Source organism: Lepidochelys kempii, chromosome 6, assembly GCF_965140265.1.
Source record: "Lepidochelys kempii isolate rLepKem1 chromosome 6, rLepKem1.hap2, whole genome shotgun sequence".
NCBI lineage: Eukaryota > Metazoa > Chordata > Testudines > Cheloniidae > Lepidochelys > Lepidochelys kempii.
In genome coordinates, this window is record NC_133261.1 from 26,971,310 (window position 1) to 26,982,432 (window position 11,123).

General features: G+C 43.5%; 1 long non-coding RNA gene across 1 annotated transcript; it reads left to right on the forward strand.

Moving 5' to 3' along the window:
• Positions 1-941: 941 nt before the first annotated feature.
• On the forward strand, positions 942-9,158 carry LOC140912594 (uncharacterized). Its single transcript, XR_012159321.1, has 3 exons — positions 942-1,060; positions 8,088-8,122; positions 9,081-9,158. It is a non-coding gene; the product is annotated as an uncharacterized lncRNA (long non-coding RNA).
• The last annotated feature ends 1,965 nt before the right edge of the window (positions 9,159-11,123 follow it).

Here is an 11,123-nt window from a genome sequence, read left to right on the forward strand (position 1 = left end):
ATGGAAACTGTCACAAGGGTTGTATTAGGCACTGCAAACCTCTACTGGCAAATTAATGCAACTGCATTGAGTGCATCAACAAACCAAATCCTCCAAAGGGTTCTCTTTCAGTCTGTGTTTGTTCTTGTATCTCCAGGGCCTTTGGGTACCGCCTAATTCCCTCAAACTTTCCCAGATCTGGATGCAGCGATCAACCTGCCACGCTTCAATCTGTATAGGGAGAGGCCCTCATTTTAAAAGCCTTTTCTCGTTACAGTGAAAGGCACTTGAAATATATCTCCAGGAGATGGTCAAACACCTGCACTCACTGTGTTTTAAAAAGACCCTACTCCTCTTTGACATGTCCCTAGTGTCAGCTCGAATCTTCTGCTCATTTCTTTCAACCCTCAGTGGTGTGCACACACCCACCCAAAACCCACTTCTGATCTATTACACACCACTGAGTTCCTGCTGGGGGAAATGGGAGGAGTATCACACCGAAAGAGTGATATGTCTCCACATTTCCTTCCTGAATCCCAATTGTACCATGTAGCTCAAGCCTTTTAAACTGTTAGTGTAGCAAGAGAGAGGGTCTCTGCCAGGCCTAGCGGGTGGTGGATATTGCCAGTGCTGGGGGAGGGCCATGACTGACTGCTTTTAAATACCATGCACCACCTATCTCTGTGTTTCTATGAGAACTGCACTCCAGTGCATGAAGGAGAGCCTGTCGCTTCCTTGCCTTGGATACCCCTTTTTAAATGTTGCTTGCATGGTTGGGTTATAAATATAGAAACATAAGCCTACTGGGTTTTTTCTCCAAGCATGTCCCTCCCATCTTAGCATAATCTATGCAATTCCTCCAGCTGCTCCTATACTTGGTATGACCTTCTTTCCCTTCTCCTCCCCCCACTCCCTTGCTCCTTCCCTGCCTGACATTGCGGGCCTGGTGGCCAATCGGCTTCTCCAGAAGATCAAATGTCACTATAACATGAGGACTTAATCACCTTGGGAAGTTTGCAGATCCTGCAGCCCGTCCCATTCGGCAGGGAACTCACCACTTCTCTCAGCTTCCCCCTCTCAGGTAAGAAGGAGATTAGGCAGGGGACATGTCTGTGTGAGTAGAGGAGGGACAGCAGACTGGACCCTTGGTCTAAATGGGGAACAGTAGGGGGGCCATGACGCTCGCTCATGAATAAGACTGAGCCTCAGAACCCTGGCATTCAGATGAAGGCACTAAGGAGGGCAGTGGACCTATTCTTTTTCTTATCTACTCAGAGGGGGATTTGTTGACCTTGTTTGAGGCTTGAGAATGTCCATGAAGATCTGGATTGTCTGGTATATAGCAGATATTCCTATGCATCAGGGGGGAAATCTCCACCTAAACTCGAGACCTTGTGGATGAGTACTAAGTGACATGGCATCTCCCATGACTTTGAGGTTGACAGGACTATTGAAGTGATGAAACAAAAAGTACATGTGCCAAAGACACTTTGTAAAGCCTGGGATGAGCTGACTGTTTAAAGCACTGCCAAGAGCTTTGTTTTGAACCCAACCCTGGAAGAAGGCAAAGGGCTGAGGCTGGGGGAGAGGGATATACGCAAAGAAGTGATGTGTATTGGTACATCTCATGGAGATGTCCAAAGGTAGGAAGGGTATCCGTAAAAACATGAAGCAGCTTGCTGCTTGAATAAGCCTAGTATTCAGTCTTAAAGGAGAAAAAGCGTGTGAGAGAAAAACATTAAGGACTCCCTCCTGATCCGTTAAAGAAATGTGTGTCTGTGTTGGGGGAGGTTAAATTAAAGATGTCACTAGGAGATTTTTTTTTGTTACACAAAGATAATGTGAGTTCGAAATGTCACGAAATACAGTAGCTGTCTCTCTGAGACCTGCCATCCAAGGGGGTGTCAAAATCAAAATAGTCCAGAAAAGGGGATTAAGATGGGAGGTGAGCGTGCTACAAAGACATGGTTTCTTACATGTGCTTTCTGCCCTCCATGCCCACCCATGAGATAATTCTAACATCCCACATGCCTCATCCTGGCCAGGGATCTGTCGGCTAGGTGATCACATACAGCAGCAGTGGTTCAGTAACTGTATAGGGCAGCCGAAGAAACCCAAGAGCCAGCTTGGACACCAAAGAGGGCGTGGGACAATGGCGTAAGTTTCTAGCATCCCAGAAGAGTTGTCAGCTAACACTGGCTAGCAGATGCCATTTTGTGATGGGGGTAAACTGAGATGTATATTGAAATGGTCCGTGATGACATCCCAAAACTGAGGAGCAATGTAAAAAGTCCACATGTGCAGTGTGGCCCAAACCGCTTTTCTCATTGCTCTTCACCAGCTTGCTGGGTGAGTGAGTATTGCAGACTACTCTGCATTCCTTATACCTCCCCAGGGCCATGTGGGTTATTATTACACAGATGGCTCACTGGTGTGTTTTTCTCCTTCTGCAGTCATGCCTTAATTATCTCTGAAAGCTTGGGAGGCAGGGTGTTAGCGAACAGGGTGCCTTCCCTTTGGGTGCTGAGCATCTACATCATGGATCTAGTTGTGATGGCAACCAGTGGCTAAATTGTCAATTTGCTGTGTTGTGTGAATGCAGCTGTATGATGCCCCACTGTCGGTGACAAAGAGGGGTAAACCGCACTGGTGCAAGTTACCTTTTACACCACTGCGGTGTGCCCTACTCTAGGGGTTTGCACTGCTGCAGCTTTACTGGCGTAAAACCCCAGGGTAGATAAGCCCTAGTACGGTGAAAGGATTGGTGGTTACAAAGGATTTGCCAGTGTTCCCATCCAGCGGGATGGGATATGTGCAGGAGTGGGAGATGAGGGGAACTTGGGGTTTCATTTCTCTTTTTCAGAGTCTTCTTATTCCTAGCAAACCCTGGCAGTGGAGTGAGATAGCCCAGAGGCACAAATGGATAGGATTAAGATTACTTAGACTGTAAACTCTTTGGGGGCAGGGAGTATCATTTTGTTCTGTGTTTTTACAGTGCTTAGCACAATGGGGTCCTGGCCCAGGACAGGGGTTCCTACATTCTACTGCAATACAAGTCATAAATGATTGTGTTAAGATTGAACAGGATGGATCTTTCATGCTGGGTGTTGGTTTCTGGCCCCCAAAATAGAATCACTTTTATCTTCCAAAGCAGTGAATAGTTCAGAGAGGAAGAATTCCACCAAAGGGGGGAGGGAATGAAGGATGTACATAGAAAATGTTATTAGATGTGTCAGATTTACAGGAGCCCCTGCCAGGGAACTATACCCATCTGCTACTTGATAGATTGTACCCAGCCATCTCGCCTGACAGTTATTCCTGCCAGGTCTGGTCTTCCATGCATGTCCATTTTCTTTCTCCTCCTTTCTTTAATAATCTCGCTACTTTACATCCCTTTATGGCAGGCAGTGTCTGGCTAAGGAGCAAGAATGATTGATAGGAGGGTTATTTTCATAGACGGCCTCTGAAGAGCAGGGGAGTGAATTCAATCTGTCAGCTGGCAGATGGGTACATTCTCAGCTGTTAAGATGCTCCCTAGGAGATGGTAGCTGAGTTGTTTAAGACAAGAAGGAACTGATTTGGACCAAAAGGAACATATAGTTCAGAGCAAGAGACATAGACAAGTTTGCTAGATAGAATCATGGTCCACCTTGTCCACTTTAATATGTCTAGGAACAGAATATTTACCCTTCACTTTGAGCCCATAATAATTTATGGGGCATCATTCACATAGGGTGTGAAATAAATATACTCATTTGGTGGTTCTGCTTTGCGAATGGTGAATGAAGCATGCATGTTCTTGACTTTAATTTCTGGAGGCCCCAGATATCAAGCCCTGAAGATCTTAAACAAACTTAGAAAGAAAACAATTTAGACCTTAAGCTCTTGAATTAAATGTGGAAAATAAACCTTGGCACTTGGGAAACTGGGTTTTAGAAGGCCGACTGATAATCAAAACAATCTGTTTCTGCATATGTTTAGATTTGTTTCCAAACAGTGGACATCAATAATAACAATAATTAATCGTCGTTATTTATTAACCCATAAACCTGAGTCAAAGTCGGGCCCCATTTTGCTGGATACTGTACAAATATAAAATAAAAGACAGTTTCTGTCTCAGAAACAAACAGTCTAAATTGCTGGTATTTTTGTTTTGTGATCTCTGTGTTCGGAAGTGTTATCCCCACTAGGGGCCTGATCCAAAGCCACTGGAGTCTTTCCATTGATTTCCATGAGCTTTGGATCGGGCCCCAGCTGCACAAGACATTGCTGTTTTGTATTTTGTTTTATTTATTTCATTCCATTTGGGTGTCCGTAAAGTTTCCCTTATTCATTGTTCTACTACATGAAGTAATTACGTGAATAATGCAGTGAAGCCAGTCGTGTAAAGTGATTTTGGCTCCCAATGGAAGTTTTGCCGTTGACTTTAATAGAAACTAGATAGGGCGCTCTATTCATTGAGAGCTATGAAGGGCCCAGTCATGCTGTTGTTTCTGAGGCAAGACCTTGATCCGCCTCACTGCAGGGGCGCGGGTTGCCTGGGCAAGATCTCAGGATAAGACATTACATGTCAACTCATTTTGTTGGAATGAGTAAACCTGACAGTGTGTTTGGCAAATGATTGCCACACTCAGTGTCCACCAATGTGCTTCTGTCAGGTAACATTGGTCTCCATCTGGAAACCATGGATCTCCATCCCAGTGAGGCACACTCTAACCCCAACCCCTCCATAAGAACCATCGTTAAAAATAAAGGCAAGAATAACTGGTGAGGGGCACAAGATGGAAAATTCAATTCCAGATTCTGAATATCACAAGACTGGAATATTTGGAGCCAGGATTTTTGTGGATTTTTTTTTTTGGCCCATTGTAAACCTAAGGGCCATTTGTGAACTTTAGTTCTAGACCTAGGTTTGGATTTTGTAACCCCTTTAGGGTCTGGGGGTTTGGGGATCTGGGGCCTTGTTTTTAATCAATTCTGGTCCATCTCTGCATATTGCTTGCCTTCTTCTTTGTATTACTAATGATTATTTTTGTTATTCATGTATCTATTTACTAATTTTGCCTAGTTCCCAGAAGTCCCATCCAGTGTGGGGCCTCGTGCTAGACTGTACAAACAGATGGAAAGATGTGGTCCCTGCTCAGACAAGTCTAGTCATATTTTATAGCATGCTAATAGGTGCCTTGTAGAATCCCATTGGTTTCCTCAGCACTTAGACTGTCAACAAATATGGAAGAATCTATGGAAAAACCTGATATGTCCAAACCTCAGCAAGATGTCCTTAAAGGAGGACAGCTAAATGGCAACAGGATGAGCTCATTGTGGGAATCATTAAAAGAAAGACTTGCTTTGTGCCCCAAAGACTCCGATTGTCTTCAACGGGCTTTGGCTCAGGTCCTTAAAGCAGGACAGTGTGCATTGCACTGCGTATTTATCCTGGATTTGATCATAAAAATAAGTCAGCCCTTAAACACTCACATTATAAATGTGCATGAAGAACTGTCAAGGCCTCATTCTCCTCCCAAAATACACTACTGCAACTCGGTTGACTCCATTGAAATTGTATCGGTGAGAGTGAGTCTTTTAAAACATCTGTGTTATCTTCAGACTTTAAAAGAGAGAAATCCAGGTTTATATAGCGCAGGCAGAGAAAAAGAGGAGAATTGTCCAAAATTTCCACAAACCCGTACAGGATCATCTAGACTGGAAGGGTCCAATAGTAGGTCTTCTAGGCAGTTCCCCCTGGATCGCAGCAGGATTTGCTCTGTAATGGCTCTGCTGCCCCACTCTATAAAGCATGGTACTTATTCTTTATTTTTTATTTGTATCATGGTATTGCCTGGAGGCCCAAACTGAGAGTGAAACACCCATCTTGCTAGCCACTGTTCAAACACATAGTAAGAGACAGTCCCTGCCCTGAAGAGTTTATAATCTAAATAGATGCGGGAGAGGAGAAAGTAAATATGATTATGCCCATTATACAGATGAACAACGACGTGCAGAGATTAACTGACACAAGAAGACTGTGGCCATGCTGGGACCTGGGACGCCTACCCTAAGCAGAGTTTTGATGTCAAAAAAGGGAGAAGTGCCAGAGAACCTATGAAGTCCCCTAGGAATTGCTATGGATTTTTTGTGGAAAGTGCTTAGATGCTATGGTGATGGGCATCAGTAAAAAAAAAAAAAAAATAGATAACAGACCCCAGAGCTCCTGGGTCCCAGTCCAGCCCCTTACCCAAGAGATCAGTCTTCCTTCCTAGTGGGAGATGAGCCTGGATTAGAGTCCTGGTTCCTTGTGCCTTGGGGGAGCTGGAGCCAGACCTGAGGTTATCAGACCAATCTCTAGTACTGATATATACAGGCACAAAATGTACCTGACTGATACAACTTTCGAGGAGTGTTTGGATGAAAGGGAACAAAGGAGTAAATGAACAGGAAGAGCATTCCATCCTGATCAGAATATATATATACATGTAAGTCCTTTTGGGTGTTTACTCATGCTGTCCAACGTTATTGTTGGGAACTGGACAGGATCCCTTATACGGCAGGGCCAGTGCCTATGGGATTATTATACTCATCTGAAATAGAAACCTTCTGAGCTGCAGTTGTTCCTCTTGGACATAAATCAGTCCGCCTGCTCCTTCAAGACTCCTCTCATATATCGGCTAAGTAATGAAGTCATGAAAGCCAAGTCTTGGGTTTCTGGCGAGAAGGTGTCTTGCTTTCTAATTTAAGACCCATCATGGATTTAGAGGAAGGTTGAGTGAAAGGCCCCTTACCCTCTGGAGCTTCTATTCCCTCCCCCCATTGGCTTGAGGCAGCTATCTCCTTAAAAATAGCCATCTCTTCATCTGCCTCTCTCTCTGCAGAGAGCAGTGTGTGGAATTAATAGTTCTGCAGTGTTCACAGGAAATGCTGGCTAAGTCATTCCCTCTGGTAAATCATAGGACTATAGGGTCAGCTCCTCAGCCAGTGTAAGTTGGCCTAGCTCTACTGACGTCAATGGAACTACACCAATTTACACCACAGATTTGAGGGCCAGAAAAGATCAGCTGAGCCATCCGATCTGACCCCTGATTTTTTCAGGACTCCCTATGCTATATCTACCCCAGTCTATTGGTTATAGTGCTAGCTTGGGGCTCAGGAGGCCCAGGTTCACTGCCCTGCTCTGCCACGGGCTTCGTGGGTGATGTTGTGCAAATCACTTTCTCTCTGTGCCTCTGTTCCAAGTCTGTAAAATAGGGATGATAGCACTGCCCAACCTCACAGGGATGTTGTGCAGTCACATACCTTAAAGAGGGTGAGACACTCAAATACTGCAGTGAGGGAGACCATAAAAGTAACATAGCGAGATCTGTTTCAGTACCTATCATATGAGGTGAGTATCTGCTGCAATAAATACTACAACCAGCCAAATAATATTAATCAAGCAGTCTCCTCTATGAATCAGGCCAGTTTCCGTACCCAAAATGAGTTACTGGATAATTTTTCACACGATTCAACTAGGCTTTCAAACCTGGTGCTACTTATTCAATAATTTATTTGACAGTTTTTTGGCATCAACCATCAAATAGCTCAGAGCCAATATTTTTGTACATTATTCTACCCGCTCCCATGTCTACTTGAATCTGATGGTCCTCTTACTTACTCTAGTATAATATTCATTGAACTCTTTGGAGTGGCACCAGGGTCAAACAGCTGTCAAAGAAGAATCAGGATTAGAGTTGACCAATGGGGATGGCCCCATTTCCAAACACCTCTGATGTTTTGAAAGCTTTGAAAAAACACCCAGATCCCAACCTGAACTCTTTGCAGCTCTCTGTGTCCGTGCTAATAATCTTTCCTACAAAGCTAAAGGGCTGTATCTTTTTAGATGACTCGTTTTTCCTTTCCTCTGTCCTTCTCATTTGATCTGACCGCCACTGAGCTCTATAGTTCCAAGAATGGTGGTAGTGGTGGGGATCTGCTGCTCTCTAGGGCATCAGCTGTCTTTCTTTTCAGCTTCAAACATCAGCACAACTGCTTCTGTCTTGGGTTTTTTTTGTTTTGTTTTTTTTAAGGAGACCCTGTTATGAATAACTCACCTCTTGCTTTTCCCCTTCATCTAGAAACCCACTGCCAACATGTCTGACACCGAGGAAGTGTAAGTAGAAATAAATCTGTCTTCATGTTAATCCGTTCAGCTGGGCCATTTCAAGCCAATCTGGGGTTTCCCTGTGAAGATAAAAGATGAGGTCCCACAGCTGCAAGGACCAAGAGCTGCCCATTGAAGTCAATGGACAGAGTCTCACTGACTTCAGTGGGCACTTGATAAGGCACCAAGTGTCCAAATGCAACCTGCTCTTCCTGCACCTGCTCCAAACTCCCCTACCAGGGTATATCTGGAGCGGTAACACAAGTCGATGGAGTTGCTTGGCATATACACTGGTGTAGCTTCAGAATGCAGCATCTGATGTATAGGGAGGGGGCACGTCAGGGTAGTAATGGGTGGAAGTTTCCTATTAAACAGAAGTTAGACCTTGCAATGTGCCCCCAGGTAGGGTTGCATTATGGGGAGGGAGAACATCAGGCCTGGCCAGGGGACTCAAGTTCTGATGACTGAGGACCCTGAATCAGCCTGAAGCACCTTATGCAGCACTCGAGAATGAGCAATAAACATCCTCCTTGCACTGGAGACCCCAGGATTTAGGGAGCCCCTAACACTGCTGATTTGGGAACAGTCTGGCCTGGTCCAATCATTCAGAAACGGGCTTGGCCAATAAACCAATGACAACTTTTACTACCTACCACCCTTTCCTGCAAACACTTACCCACATGAGTAATTGGGATTACTAGTGTGTGTCATTTTACACACACGAGTAAGACTTTGCAAGCCTGGCCATAATTGGTATTTTAAAAAATGTAGTAATTTTATTGACCTAAAAACAACTGCCCAGGGGGTGGGAAGGGAAGCGAAATCTATTTGTGTTTTAAATGTAAATGTGGCATCTTACTCAAATATGCAGTTTAAAGCAACACATTCACCTATTGTTAATGTAGAGTGGATGAAATATAAATTCAGTTTGATCAGACTCTCGCTTTCTGTCTCTCTCTTTTCACAGGGATCAGGTAGAGGGTAAGTCTTAAAGCTCCTTGTCTCTAATTCTTTAATCATCAGCCTGATGTGGTTTTAAACAGCCTTTTCCATTTTATTTTTCTGCTGCGTATTATTTTTCTTTTCTTTACTCTGGGTGAAGTCCCCAGCTGGCGTAAATGTGTGTATGTCGCTTCTTTGACTTCAGTAGAGCTATGCTGATACAGCTGGTATCTATCTATCTACAGATTCTGATACCCAGACTTATATTATGGAGCCCTTAACTCCATGAGTGGTCCTGTTGAGTTCAGTGGGACTGCTTGTAGACTAAGGGCTGCTCTGGAAGAATACTTGAATGTGGCTCATAATAAATATAAAATCCTTTGTTATCCACCCAGTGGAGAATATATAAGTCAGCCCTTTAATGTGTTTGTTTACAGCAAATGTTTGGTTGGGTGTGGATGGATTTGTTTTATTTTTGTAGAGCTGCTGCCATCTGCTGGTGATTGTTTTTATTTGCAACCTCATCCCCTGTGCATTTTGATTTTTTTCTTGCTGCTTTATTCTTATATACATTGGGCCTTCTGTGTTTTTTTTAACCTGCTAAAATGCTTGTAAGTCTCCATGCCCAGGATAAAATGTAATAATAATTTTATAATTTAATAATATTTCCTGCCCATCTTCTCTGTCACTTTTTAATTCTCTCTCTTTCAAGGTCACTTGATTCAATATTTATTTTTGTCATTTTTGGAATGATCTCTCAGCAGCCGTCTGTCTTGTGTTCCCCTTCCTGTGTGAGATCAGAGATTCAAACGCAGGAGCTCCCTCAGAATATGTGCACCTACAGGGTGAAATATCTTGTATGTTTGTTATGACATTTGGCTGTATGTTCATGTTGATGGTGCCACCATCATGAAGTGAGCTGTAGCTCACGAAAGCTCATGCTCAAATAAATTGGTTAGTCTCTAAGGTGCCACAAGTACTCCTTTTCTTTATACATGTTACAGGCTAACATGTCATTGGTTAATGAATCTAACTTTGCTTACTGTAGTGAAATGTTAGATTAAATGTGGTGGCCAGCAGTGTAGGGCCTGTGTTCATCTGTTATGATCCTTTTTCTCTGTGGTTTGAGTGAGGTAACTCATTAGTTCTCACTTTACCAGACATTCCCCATCAAACCGATACAATTTGCCAAAATTTCAATAAGGCCTTGATCCAAAGCTCACTGAAATCAGTGGAAGTCTCCCATTGACTTCAGTGGGTTTTGGATCAGACTGTAGCTGAGCAAAACTGTTCCTAGCATGAAATTTCGTAGCCATTTAATCACATTTTGGAACAGTTCAGCCATCATTTTTCTTTACATTGGCATCAGATGCCTTTTGCTTATAGCTGCAACTCAGGAAAGTGCTCAGCTGAAAATCCAAACTCGACATTTTCACTTTAAGTAGGTGACAGTTTTCAATTTGTCTTTCTTTGGATCTCTGCTATTGAATGTCCTCTTGAGCTGACTGTTGCTGTTAGATCCAATGACCGAATCGTTGCATTCATTGAAATGGTTCTGCATGTTTCACTCATGAAAGGGTATTTAGATGAAGCCACTGATTCTGCAATCCCCTATCTACGGAGTCTTGTATCAGAGTGTGAGAAACCCATCAAAGTTTTGTTCTGATGACATATATGCAACTTGATACCTGCTGGAAAACTTTGGTGGCTGGAGTTCTGTGAAGTCAAACAGAACCAGAATTCCCTGGACCTGGTTCTCATCTTGCTCACAACAATTTTACACCAGGAGACCTCAGTTGACTACTTTGGAGATACTCCTGATTTACACCAGAGTGAGCTGGATTAGAATCAGACCCTTCCTTTCCAACTTGCTCATGCAGTTTTAATTAAGCTCAGCACAATAAGCTCAATGGAATCAGCCTCTCAATAAAGTCAGTGATTATTTTGCTAACTTGACCATGGACTCTTAAATATGATTACACCAAGCCCCTTGGAAATCTTTATGCTCTTTATAAGGACAGGGCTCTTTGTTGTCACTGGCTTCTTATCACCAAGTCAACTTTTGCGA